Below are 14365 nucleotides of genomic sequence, written 5' to 3' on the forward strand. Positions count from 1 at the left end.
CCTCCTGCATGTTTTGTACACACTGTACAGTACAGTACAGTACAGTACAGCTGTCTCAACCATGTGTGACACAGACATGGAGCAGGGAGTGTTCTTCACCCACAGGCTTCTGAGGGACGTTTTGAAGCCTAAAGTTGGCGTTCACGAGTAGGGCTGTCACGATTCCTCGAGTACCTCGAATAACTCGAATAATTAAAATGATCGAGGCCAAAATGATTTGCCTCGACACGGCATTTAGAGAGTAGAGACTGTGTTTCTCACGGACGCTTACTGGTGTGGCACAGCGCTCTTCCAGTGTAAACATATGGGTGTAAACACGTGAGAACACATGATCGCAGACAGACCAGAGAGGCAGAGCTAATAGCGAGCGGACCCCGCAAAATGGAACGAGGCGGCGGAGAAAGCAGACAGGAGGAGCCGGGAAGGGAAGAACCAGGGCCGACAAAGCGACCGAAACTGTCTAAAGTGTAGGACCATTTCACGCTGAAAAAGGACACAAACTCAGTGGTGTGCAAGTACTGTAACGATACTTGCATATCACAACAGTACCTCGTCAATGCTTCAGCACCTGAACCGTAAACATCCAGTCTACGCATCCACCAGCGCATCTACGTCGAGCGGAGCAAAGTAACGTAACGTTAACTATACACAACGCTAATGTAAATGTATGCTAATGATTGCTACTTGATATTAAGACTAGTAGTAGTTGTGCTGCTGGCTTGCCACGTTGCCAATATGACTATTAGTAACTGCATTCACGCTGCATTTTTTTGATGTGGCTTGCCGTTTTCTGTGAGAAATACAAAGCTCAACCTAACGTTAACGTTAGCGGGTAATTTAACAGCGTTGTGTGTGTGTGTGTGTGTGATCACACTAGCCTATTGGTGTGTGAGAGAGAAAGAGAGAGTCAGTGTGTGTGAGAGAGAAAGAGCAGCAATGTGCGAAGTTGCCTCATGCAGCTGTAAGGTAAATGAAGGATGTAAACTAGCTAGTAAGCCATTCATTCATATTATTTAACGGTTGCTGTACACTGGAAGAACTCAAACGTCAGGTTGAAAAGATGAATGGTGCCACTGCCAGTTCTATGCAATTTAAAAATAAAAATGTTGTTTTTTCTAAGAAAGAAACCAATGTAGTTGTTTATTTGAAGAGATGTATCTTATTTTTTGGTGTATATTTACGATAAGCCTTTGAAAACACAAAAAAGGGTTCTTATCCGATTACTCGATTAATCGATGGATTATTCGGTAGAATACTCGATTACTAAAATAATCGATAGTTTCAGCACTATTCACGAGCGCCACCATGTTGATATTTCTTTGAGCCGGAGCATGCAATAGGGGTGCTCCGATCCTACTAAGCCACGATCCGATCCCGATTCCGATTCCTGGGGTCACGATCCGATTCCAGAATTGATTCTCGATTCCAACGATTCTCGATTCCAGAATCTAGAATCGATTCTCAATTATGTAGTTTTATATTGCAATAACACACAAAGGCAAATCTAAGACAAAAAATGTCAAATTTACTCATGCTGAACTTCAAATTCAACTTCTGAAGTATTACATTCAGGGCCTAAAATTTTGCAAACTAGGCGCAAATTCGCCATTATGTTCTTCAGATAGGAGGGATTTATAGACTTTGGGGGGGAGACACTAACCCGAGTATAACTACACATCTTATGTCCAAGAGGTGGTGGCACTGTGGCAGTACACAAATTCCAAGTAAAAGTGCAAATACTCAACTACTGACTGCCCCAGAGGAGAGGGAATCCAAACTGCTCACACTGGCATTATTAATGCCATGCTTTACCCACAGAACCACACAGGAGAGCCAGCAGAGGTGAAGGAAGATAAAGGAGTTCTCTCATCTCTCATGTGTGATTTTACATTTCTTTTTAATTCTTCTGTGCTTGTTTTGCCTTATTATACATTTGGTCTTGTGTGTGCTTATTCTAGTGTACAAGCACTTTGTAACCTTGTTAAGAAAGGTGCTATACAAATAGTTTATTTTATTATATTATCATATGGATGTGGTGGACATATCCCACAGTGTAACATCATAAGGCAGGCTGATGACAGTGGGCAGACACTGACAGTGTTCTGAATAAACACCTGCACATGACTACTAATGTTAGACACACTGGATGTTGTTGAGCAGCTAACGTTAGCTGTAGTCTGATAAAGGAAGCACAGATAGTTGAAACCATAGCCGCATATTCAGATAGCTGCTAAATTATAAATGGTCTATCAGACAGCATGCATAACGACAGCCAGATAGTCCATGGACTTTTTGAAGATTGCGAGCGGCTAGCCGCTTTCACGACTGTTGTAAAATGCTAACTAGCCATCTCATTCATGCCAGCCAGCTAACGCTAGCTAGCACTATTGTCTGCTGCAACTGTAGCTCTGTCTCCCGAGTCCCGTGTACAAAACCATCGTCTGACACATTTTATTTCCATCTGTTTATGTGACCATTCATAGCAGGTTGGCTTGTGGCTCTGAGCCAAGCCCGTCTGAGCCAAGAGCACTTCCGCTCTTCCTATGACGAGTAGATCACAAGATTTTTCTCGACAGACACCATTGGTTCTGCGGCGCAGTGATGCCTTCACGTGCAGCTCAAAAAGACATCCACGATTGAAGAATCGATTCTTGGGAGTTTGGAATTGATCCAGGAATCGTGGCATTAAGAATCGCGATCCTTTCAAGAATCGATTTTTTTTGGAGCACCCCTAGCATGCAAACTCATGGATAGTGAGGCATATACAAACCCACTAGGCATGGGTCGATTTCCGGTTTTACCGGTTCGGTTCGGTATACGAGCCCAAACCGGTTTGATCACGTGCAAACCGAAAAAACCTAATAAAAAAAAAAAAAAAAAAAAAAAAAAAAAAAAAAAAGTTTTTTTTTAAGTTTTTTTTTGAAGTTTTTTTTTTTTTTGAAGTTTATAAGGCAGCTCAGCTGTAAGCCAATCCATTCTGATTGCACTGCTTGTGTTTTTATTAGCCTTTTTCTCAAGTTGCACTATAGGCAGAAGTCTTATTTCATTTATTATTTTGATGTTTAGAAGAAAAGTTGAGCTGAATAGTTATGAGAAATAAATACTAGGGATGGGCATCGAATTTCGAATTTTCGAATAATCGTTGTTATTATCAAGGTCGACTTTTATTATTGAAATTCGAAATTCGGAAAAAAAAAAAAAAAAAAAAAAAAAAAAAAAATTTGAGTGAAATGTTGCATTGTCTCCCCTGATTCTAAGAAATCGCTTGGTTTGAGCAAGTAGAACAATTTTTATAAGCATTTTAAGCAAGGTTTATGGAAAAATGAATGGCGGATGAAATCCCATGAAGAGGGAGAGGGGGTGACTTTGGCACCCCTTTGGCACTCAGACCTGAGCCTACTAAATATTTAATGAACCACTCATGATTGTCAAAACTGTTTTTTATTTTCGAAAATGTCAATGTCATGTAACATGTTCTTTACTTCAGTGGTGCAATGCTTGTTTGAGCTAAAAATCCACAGCAGAAGCTTTTTATATTAATTAATAAAGCCGTAGACTTAGAATCAGGGGAGACAATGCAACATTTCACTCACAAAAAAAAAAAAAAAAATTACATTTTTATTTTTATTTTCGAATTTCGAATTAAATTCGAATTTGGCCAGCGAATTTCGAATAGTGTTTTTGCTAGAAATGCCCATCCCTAATAAATACAGGGTGTTTGTTACACAGGTGTCCTGCTTCTTTTTATTCAGTATCATTGCTGGTTGACAATACCAGCTTAGAGGTGTATTATCGCTATCAGGTGGACTGAAGTTGCACTACAGACAGTTATGGGCCACACTCGGGAGCCCTGCTTGAAAAAAAAAAAAAAAAAAAAAAAATTTAAATGGTAAATGGTAAATGGTCTGCATTTATATAGCGCTTTTATCCAAAGCGCTTTACAATGAGTAGATAGTCTACATTCACCCATTCATACACCAATGGCGGCAGGCTGCCACGCAGGGTGCCTACACACCATCGGGAGCAAGGAGGGTTAAGTGTCTTGCCCAAGGACACAGCGACGGCAGCTAGGAGGGAGCGGGGATCGAACCGCCAACCCTTGCGTCATTGGCCGACCCGCTCTACCTCCAGAGCTAAAGCCGCCCCTAAATTACAAAAAAAATCGGTATACCGGTTCGATCCGGTTTAGACGGCAATATCGAACCGGTTTTAAAATTTTCAAACCGACCCAGCCCTAAAACCCACTCAGAAATCCTTCACTTAGCAGCTGGCACATGTATCAGAGGAAGCATGCGCTAGTCTACAACTCTCCCCAGATCGGCAGAGGGTATTGAGCAACGAGCATGTCAGAGAACCGCATGGACGCATGCATGCACGTGCACACACACACACACACACACACACACACGTGACTATCAATCAAACAAACACAATATTTAACTCTGGCTAGAAAATATGGCTGATATCAACATCACAATAATCCTATGAATTGTTTCCATATGAATAGTAATCATGATGGGCTGACTACGGATGGGTATCATTTAAAAAACTACAATACCAGTACCAATACCAGCACCTTGATGGGATACTGATACCGGATTCAAGACACGTAAGTGTCAACACGGAACTTCCGGCCCGGAAAGATTTGCGTTCACGCTGCACCTCCCGCTCAGGGGGAAAAACCAAACACAGGCTATAGGTTGCTATAGCAACTCGTGTTGTTAGCATTGTAGCTACCTACTAGCGAACAATGCTAACCGAATGCTGAATCTCACATATTGCTCTAATCAGAGCGAAACATCGATGACACAAACGCATATTAATGTTAACATTACATAATTAAGACATCAGATTTTGTGCTAAAACATTAACAAACGTCTATAATAATTCTGTGATTACCATTAACGATACAAGTCGCCATTTTGATGTGGCTGTGACGTCAACTCGGACAAAGCGGAGCTCTGAATGATATATTCCATAGCGTTTTGGTGGCATCTCGGGAAACAGAAACGGCAACTCTGTAACATACACTGCAATCGACTTCACCACCACATATGTGACACCAGCTGGTGTTTTGACCCTCAATTAGGCCGAGGGCATTTTTCAGATTTTTACAGATTCTGAAATGGCAGACTGTAAGCTTTCAAATGATGTGTCACACATTGTAATCTGAAAAAAATTGAAGGAGATATGCTTATTTGATTGTTCACACTCTGAAAAGCAGGAACTGAGAAAAAAGCCCTCAAAGTTTGAGAAGTTTTTCACACCTGGGACAGCCAGCCAAGGGGGAGTGAACATTGGCTCCTCATTTACATTGACCACTCCCAACAGCTGATAACTGTCACTCTGACACACTGGGACACAGGCCACAAGTAAGACAATGATAGAATGTAATAGCCTACTGTTTAGGTGATGGGTTTCATAAACTTTCTGTAATAAAACATCTGAAAGCAAAAATCTTATCAAATGGGGTACGCATGGTCTAATTTTGAGGTATCCATGCTTTTATCACTTCTCATCTGGATTATTGTAATTATTATTACATGTGTGCCTATTATGTTCTTTTTGGGCTCCTTGTGCAGAGAAAATTCCCTGAGGGGCAATAAAGGTTTCATTTATATAATAATAATAAAAGGATATAATATGAATAAAGATTTGATAAGAGACAGGAGCTGCTGAACAAAAATAAAACACACACACACACACACCGTGGCTAGCAGGCCTCGCTAGCACGCTAAAGTTTTGTTCTCAACAAGAGATGTGTGTGTTTCCCCTCATTGATTGTTACAGTTGATCTGAAAATAGGCGAATAATCTATGGTTTATGTCCCGCCAAATAACTTATTGATAAGAAGCGCTGGAGAGAGTCAATCGCACACAAGAAACCCGCCATTTTGGAGACACCCATGACGATGACACCACGCAAAAGGGGACGATTTTCGGGCCAAAATGGCGGCAGCGCTGCGCTAACACTCACTTCTTTCTTTGTGTACTCTTTGTGTACTAGCTAGCAGCTAGCTATGTTAGCTTGCATTTAACGTTAGCGGGTTGCTTTTGGAGACACAAACCCTGGACGTTTCATTTTGAGTAATGCATGAGGTTCTCTATGGTTTACGCAAGCTCTGGGAGTATGAAGTGCTTTAAATGCGGGGATTTTGGTCACAACAAGCTTGTGGACGGCTACCTGCTGAACTACTAGCTAGGTAGGCCACAACCAGCTAGCCACCACACAACAGCTAACGTTAACGCCAAACAAATCCGCAACTCCTCCCCACGCCAGCTCAGACTTTCCCCTAATCTCAGAAACCTTGCGGGACATTGCAAATTGCAATAGTGGTTGTTTTGTTATAAGGGCTTGTCCCGTTACGAGAGAGAGAGTCACTGTCTGGCGGCCATGTTTCGCCTGCTTGGGTTGTAAACAGAGCTTTGCACCCCGCCCCATGTAACACGCTGAATTCTATTGATGTGACTCATTGGCCGAAACTCGGAACAATAGAGACATTATAGCCAGTGAAACGCCGCATGCAAATGAGCTTGAGTCGCCTCAGCTAGGCGACTCAAGCCTGAAATCTTGATTTTTTAAATCGCTAAATATACCTATTTACTGATTCTAAAACGACTCAATTTTATGTGGAATGGATAGTTCAAATAATATATTTTGTACTATTGGAAAAAAAGCAAAACACATTTTTTCAAGAAAATACTTTGACGCTCTGCTGCACAGAACTGCCACGGCCGAATTACGGTACCTTCCGCTCGCTGGTGTCACATATGGGTTGTAGCTGCTGCGGTAGTGGACCAACCACACGTCACATTAAATTGAAGAAGGCTTGTGGTGATTGGCTGCGAGCAAAGCCATCTAGATGATCTGTAATGCTGACTTAACCCATGCTGGTTTGTTTCAGGGCTGCACGATTTGGCCTAAAAATAAAATCTCAGATTTTTTTCTCTCAAAATTCGATTTTCGATTTCGATTAGATTTTTTAGTCAGTGACGTATAGGATAGATAATCCCCCGAAAGTAATGAAAGTTAGAACGGGTTAATATAACGAAAGGGGGGTCATGAAGCTCGCCGGGGGTATGCAAATTGTCAGGACCTGGGTTGACAGGGGTTTATGCAAATAATGCCTAACTTCCTGGCTGTTGCTTGCTAACCTGCAGTCCCTTGACACAGGTATGTGGGTAACTGCATAGCAGGAGGAGGAAATGCAGACAGACAGGGTGAGTCTGGTAACCTAACAGCCAGAGTAAGCTACTCGGTGGCCCCATGTGTTGTTTTGTTATGTGTCCTAAAGGCAACATTTCACCGTTTCAAAATTTTGTAAATGCCCCCAGTTTTTAGACAGTGGGGCAAAAGTTGCCCCCAAAATATTTCTGTTTTAATTTCCTACACTGCTGCTGATCATTATTATTTATTTGATTCAATTTTATTTATTCAATTAACTTATTTCTTTATATATTTAGTTAGTTAGTTAGTTATTTTTTATGTAGTTATTTATTTACTTATTTGTTTATTTATTTATTTATTTGGAGGGGGGTTGCTTTGGTGTGCAGTAGTCGCTTGTAAAGGTGCTGTATGTATGCATACAGTTTGATTGATGTGCTGGGTGTGCAGGCAGCAGGAGAGCAGCTTGTGGTTACACTACAGTTACAGTGAACAGGAAGTATGTCACTGATGATGATGTGGAAACCTTCAGACCCTGACCTCTGACCTCACAGACCACTTCCCTATAACTGAGGAGAGACTGTCTTCTTATGCAGAATCACACTTGAACATTCACACACAGGCTCATCTGCTCAAACACAACTCCCACGCATTATTATCTTGATCATAACCAACAAAAGAGAAGCAACGGGCAGAGCAGAGAGACAGAGCAGAGAGACAGAGCAGAGAGACAGGGCAGAGAGACAGGAGACAGACAGGAGATCTGCAATTCAGGCTCTGTTCACACTGTAGCCAAACTTGTCTGCTGGTCTATCTCTGATCAGTGTGAACAGCAAAAAGCTGTACAGTCACAATTTGTCAATGCCTGGATCACGTGGATGTGGGAGAAAATATATGACGTAACTTGTATTACTTGAACAGTTAGGTCAGAATTTGCCCGTGTCGCCACAATCTGGGCACCTATTTGTCATTTACTAGTCTGACTGGAAGCAGGATAAGCTCTGCCATTGGCTCCGACCATTTCAGTCGGAGTGAAGGGAAATCCCTTCCGCTCCCCGTGTGTCGCTCTCAAATGCCTCCGCCGCTGTGAAACAACAACAACAACAACAACAACAACAACAACAACAACAACAACGCTAGCAAGCTAGCAACCTACACGCTGAGAATGGCAAGTTTTGACCAGTGGTCAACCTCCCCCGGCTTTCCTCTGATGATGCGGAAGTAAAGTGAAAAGCTGTAGTTCCTCGAATGGCCACTTGGGGGTCGGGCGCAGTAGGCATTCCCCCACATGTTTCACCAGAGATGAAGGCAGCAACACAAAAGACTGATGGAAATAACACAAGAGATTCAGCAACAGGCGGACACCGTGGTTGTGAGTAGGTGGGATGTGTGATTTTCCTGGCTGCGGACTTTCGGAGGAAAGGCGGTCGCCTCCCTCACGTGCATCTCAACGAATCACGATGCATTTAATCGATCACGTGTCTTGAAAATGACATCTAATCTGTTCTACTCTGCCTCTGATTGGCTCTGATATCACTCAATCATCACTCCGCTGCCCTGTGTGTTTCTGAAAGAGAGACACAGACAGCGAGCGGGCCAATGTGGAGTTTTGAGAGGGGGTAAAAAAAACTGTCACATCTTGTTGTGGCGTTGTGCCATAAATTCCAAGAATCACGACCACACCTGGCTTCAGTCCAGACTGCACCTCAATGTGTCGAAACAAAAACAAATGTGTTTTGTTAGTGTTGCTCTGCTCAGAGACAGTTTCTTCCCGCAGGCCACGAGACTCCTTAACACAGAGGTTCTCAAATGTTTTTTCAGCCAAGGACCCCTTACAAGATAGAAAATATACCGGGGACCCCCTCATTCTGATTTGTGATTTTGGGGCGAAGCTTAATTGTTTCCACGGTAATGTGCTTGACTTTTAAATTGATATGTCTGTTAGATTAGAATGTAATCCATGAACCATTTTAGATTTAAAGCATAAAATATTTTCATTGAACTATATGAAGCTTTTGCAATTTTATTTTTCTGGAAACTTTTCGCGGACCCCCTTGCAAAGTGCCACGGACCCCTGGGGGTCCCCGGACCCCCATTTGAGAACCACTGCCTTAACATACACAAATAGTGTAGTGGCTGTACTGTACCGTACTGTAGCTGCTACCATTATGTATGTCTAATGTTTAATTGTATGTTTAATTAGGTATATGCTATTTGCACCTGTACGTCAAATACGTCAAATTTAAAATGTTTAAGTACGTCCAAAGTATGCACATGACATGTGCACCTATGTGCAGTGAATATGCCACTGTCTCTGACTTGTCTTATACTACTGCCTTATTGCTTGTTGTGTCTCTTGTTGTTTTTGCACTCATATGCCCTGTTATATTTGTATTATGTTGTAAACGGAGTTCACAGCACAAGAATTTCACACGTGATACTTGTACTACGGAGTGACAATAAAAATCTTGAATCTTGAATCATCTATGTCAGCTCATATTATTATGAGATATGGGTAGGGATGTTCATAGCAATAACAGGGTCCAAAATTAACTTTGTTTGTCCACCGGCCAAAATGGTTAGTTAATGTTCACATTTTTACCAGACACTCAATAGATTCCAATTGTTTGTTTGTTTTTGTTTTTTGTAGGGCTGCAACTAACGATTATTTTCATAATCGATTATTCTCTCGATTATTTTCTCAATTAATCAATAAATTGTTTGGTCTATAAAATGTCAGAAAATTATGAAAAATATCATTCAGTGTTTCCCAAAGCCCAAGATTACTTCCTCAAAATGTGTTGTTTTGTCCACAACCCAAAGATATTCAGTTTACTGTCATACTAGAGTAAAGAAACCAGAAAATATTCACTTTTAAGAAGCTGGAATCAGAGAATTTACATGCAACGTAACTGGTTCCCCTTTCTGCTGTATGATGGAGCATGCATGCAGGTCAAAGAAATAAATGCAACTAAAATGTGTGTGTGTGTGTGTGTGTGTGTGTGTGTGTGTGTGTGTGTGTGTGTGTGTGTGTGTGTGTGTGTGTGTGTGTGTGTGTGTGTGTGTGTGTGTGTATGAAGGTCCATACGTCTCAATAAACATGCGCAGCTACGACTGAACGTGTCACACAACGCATGCTTTGACACCTGAGTAGCATAGTCAATTTTGTTACGCGTTCACACACACACGCGTTCGCAGTTTTTGATACTACGCGACCGGATCTGAAGTGCGAAACGACTCAATAAACATGCGCAGCTACGACTGAACGTGTCACACAACGCTTGACGTGTCATGTAGTTTCCCCATTGACTTGTAATGGTCATGCGTGTATGCGTGCGCTTACGCGCTCTGACTGCGCAACCCGCGTACATTTACGCGTAAAATTACGCGTACATTTACGCGTAAAATTACGCGTTCATGTTGTGCGCGATGCAGATACACTTCCGGTTGCGTAACTGCGAACGGGTGTGTGTGTGAACGCGTAACGAAATTGGTTCTATTATCTTCATGCGTGCGTTTACGCGCTCTGGCTGCGCACCCCGCGTACATCATTACGCGTAAATGTACGCGTAATGATGTACGCGGGGTGCGCAGCCAGAGCGCGTAAGCGCACGCATGAAGATAATAGAACAATTTTGTCACGCGGGCACATGCACGCGGACTATGATGTGCGCAAACTACATCACGCGTAACAACAAGCTGCGTAGCACAGCTACTTCCAGCGTGTACACGTGTGACCAGTGTTGGAGAAATTTCGTTACGCGTTCACACACACACGCGTTGGCAGTTTTGAGTGTTACGCAACCGGAAGTGTATCTGCATGCGCACAACACTGCGCGTACATGAACGCGTCGCGTAGTTATCTTCTGTTTTATTCTATCTCTTTCTATGTTACATTTTCATCCAGTAGATGGTGCCAGTGACCAAACCAACCAGTTGATCAAGCATGTCGCTTAGAGGAGCTGTCCTGCTTCTGAAAGTGAGCAGCGTCACAATCACATAGCCTGCTATAATGTTTATTAATGTTCCAGATGTATTTTATTTTATTGACAGTATTTCATTGTTAATATGAGCTGCTGCAAGTGTTAATGCTCTGCTGTTCCTTAACAGCAACATGTGAAGTTGTTATTTTTTATTTTGTAGCCTATTATAAAAGCCTGCTGCTCTCTGTTTTTGTTAACTTTATTCCTCATTCATAGGCTATATTTTTATTTTATTTATTTGTTTTATTGCCTAAACATTTCAGAGGCCATTTAAAAAACGTTATGCTACATGCTGAAAGATCGCCTGGTTTTTTATTTTGTGTTTTGTAGCTATAGCCTATTATATGGTAACACTTTACAATAACGTACACAAATACTATAGTAGTTACTAGTAAACTAACCATTAACTAATAGCCAGTTAATGAGTAGCTAATGAAAAATTTGGCATTAGTCAATCACTAGTTAATCATAGTTAATGAGTAGGTAGTCATTAGTTAATGATTAGTATCTATTTTCCTGAAGTATTATTGCCTGAACATTTCTGAGCCATGATTAAAATGATCTGTTTATGAATTGCGTGGTTTTGTGTGCAGTGTGATCAAAGAATAGACCTAGAATGAGTGTGTTTACTGTCATGCACACAATAAACTGATAATGAGAATTACTGAACTCAGAATAATCAGTTTATGAACGAAAAAAGGGCTGCGCATGTGTCAGTGAATAGTGACGTCGATAGGACTCCATAGTGTGTGTGTGTGTGTGTGTGTGTGTGTGTGTGCGCGCGCGCGCTTGCGGGGGGATGTCTGTGTGGTGAGGGATCCAAAAGTAAAAGAACATAACAAAAACTGTTAGAATAGATGAAGAGAAGAGCGCTGCGTGGACTTAAAAATATGAGAGCCAGGTGCACGTGGATGGGTTAACTTAAAGTAGTTAAAGGTCCCATTCCGTGCAAAAGCTGTTTTTACTTGTAAATGCATATATACTGCTGTCAGCCCTCCCTGTAATGAGTGGTCACACGCTCAGAACTGCCACAGTTGGATTTGTCCCTATCCAGCGTCCCTCTGCAGTCTCCTCCAAGCCACACCCCCAAACGCTTCGTTTGCCCAGAGGGGAATCTGGGGGAATCGGGACGTCACTAGCTTCCTCCTGCATACTGCGCGGGTCTCTCTCACACAAGCTACCTGCACCATTTAGTCTATAGCCACAAAATTAACACTTCTAGCTGGAGCGACGCCAACTGTACGTGATCCAGCAACTGCAGAGGTGCATTCGGTAAGTCTAGGCATTTTGAGATGTCCTCTTTAGCGTAGTACCGTTTAGTTAACGATAACTCGCAACCTAGCGTGCTGGTCCACAGACGCTAATCTGATTGGCCGCTGGGAGCCTGGGGCGGGCTCTCCCTCAGCGGCCAATGGGAACTGTTAGTTCTGAATATATTATAGAAACAGGCCGTTCTTGGGAAGCTACCAGAAGAGGGAGTGAGAACTCCGTCACAACAAACGGGTTTGCTATATTTTCGACAGATTAATCCAGAATCATGTTTTATGGACCAGAGACACACGTTTTTAAGAGGTTACAGCTGCACGAATTGGGACCTTTAATAGAAAAATAAAGTTTGTCTCCCGCAAAAAAAAACCTTTGTGGAGAGTGGAAGAGAGCAAACCTTAAAAAATCCGACAGCAACACTGGTCTTTGTAGTAGAAATTTTTAAAAAGCCTTTATTTTAAACATGGCTATAGATTAAAAAACACCAACATGTTTCTGCTCACACAGGAGCCTTCATCAGGGAGTAAGAGGACATGTGAATCTAAGACAGCCCTTATGTAGACAATCAGCAAGATTACATCATTGGATGGCCATCCAATCAGAATTCCACAATTATGCAAATAGGGAAAGAGAAAATACAGTCATCTTGGTGCTTAAAGGTACAACAACCCAATACAGGTCAAGAACCATATAGAAAAGATCACATGAAAGTTTAAATAGGAATTGCAACAACATTTACAGCTGGCATCGACTTATACCAGAAATAACCAAAGCATCAGCACATGTGACAATATTTATCACTGAAACAGATGTTTAACACCAGAATTAGCCAAAGCGTCAGCATAGAAACAATGTGGAGCATATTTGCTCTTTTAGTCAAAAATAATATAATGGGTATCCAATAAAATAAACAAAAATGGAGAACCTCAGACTTTAAGAGGAGATCCATTTGGAAACTCCTTCAAAGGAAGGGGGAAAAGTCAAGATCATCATTCAGACCAGGAAAAACCATAACAAAAACTGTATTTATTTTATGCTTATTATTACAGCAAGGGTTAAAACGTACCACCATTCGAAATGTACCATAAACTGGTTCCATTATCGGACACATCCTAACCGCTCTGACTCGATAACGTTCAGTCACCACCCAAAATAACCTCAGACATATTCGAGAAGTAACAACGTCAATGCGAAAGGGGCAAAACAACGCGTCTATGTAGCTGCTCAGTGTGATGGACGAAGAGTGCTGCGACGCAATTACCATCCGAGCCAAAACCATAGTTGCATTATCGGACATAAAGCCAGGCTCGGCCTCAGCTAACCGGTGTTCCCCTCCACCACCAGCGGTATCTCTCTCTCTCTCTCACACACACACACACACACACACACACACACACACACACACACACACACACACACACACACACACACACACACACACACACACACACACACACACACACACACACACACACACACGACAGGAGAAGAGAGGCTATGTATTGAATCAGAGTATCAGACTCAAGTAGGAAGGTAACTAGTCTAAGCTGAGATGAAATGTACTTTACTCCCGTGTGTGTGCATCGTTAATTGACACGTGACATGCACTGGTAAACACGTTTAAACACCGTGAGCTGACGCTGTGTGTGTCAGTGCAGAATCTGCAGGGGCAAAGGGACAGGAGCAGGTCGAACGGAGGCGTGTCCGATAATAGACGCATGTCACGGATGTCGTGTTACCGTCGCTGTCTCTTGACGTTGAACTCCGCTGTTTAGTACGCTAACGCTAGGCTAGCTGTGTGTGGTTCTCATGCAGGACAAACACACGCTGCAGTGTACTGCTGTTGTCGGGTCTTACCGTGTTGAGTGAGCTGCTGTGTGCCGAGGCGAGGCCAGCTGACAGGAGCATGTTCAGCTCCTCTCCACACATGTACCGTTAGCCTCCATGTTTGC

The 14365-nt window shown here is 42.3% G+C and overlaps 1 protein-coding gene across 1 annotated transcript in view; it reads right to left on the reverse strand.

The window, feature by feature from the left end:
• dennd4b (DENN/MADD domain containing 4B) overlaps window positions 1-14365 on the reverse strand; it is a 214681-nt gene extending 200316 nt beyond the window's left edge. The window contains exon 1 of the mRNA XM_083645668.1: window positions 14271-14365. The gene's annotated coding sequence lies outside the window, so the exon portion shown is untranslated. The remainder of the gene's footprint in view (window positions 1-14270) is intronic.

The sequence above is a fragment of the Poromitra crassiceps genome, assembly GCF_964638095.1.
Source record: "Poromitra crassiceps genome assembly, chromosome: 1".
Lineage (NCBI taxonomy): Eukaryota > Metazoa > Chordata > Actinopteri > Beryciformes > Melamphaidae > Poromitra > Poromitra crassiceps.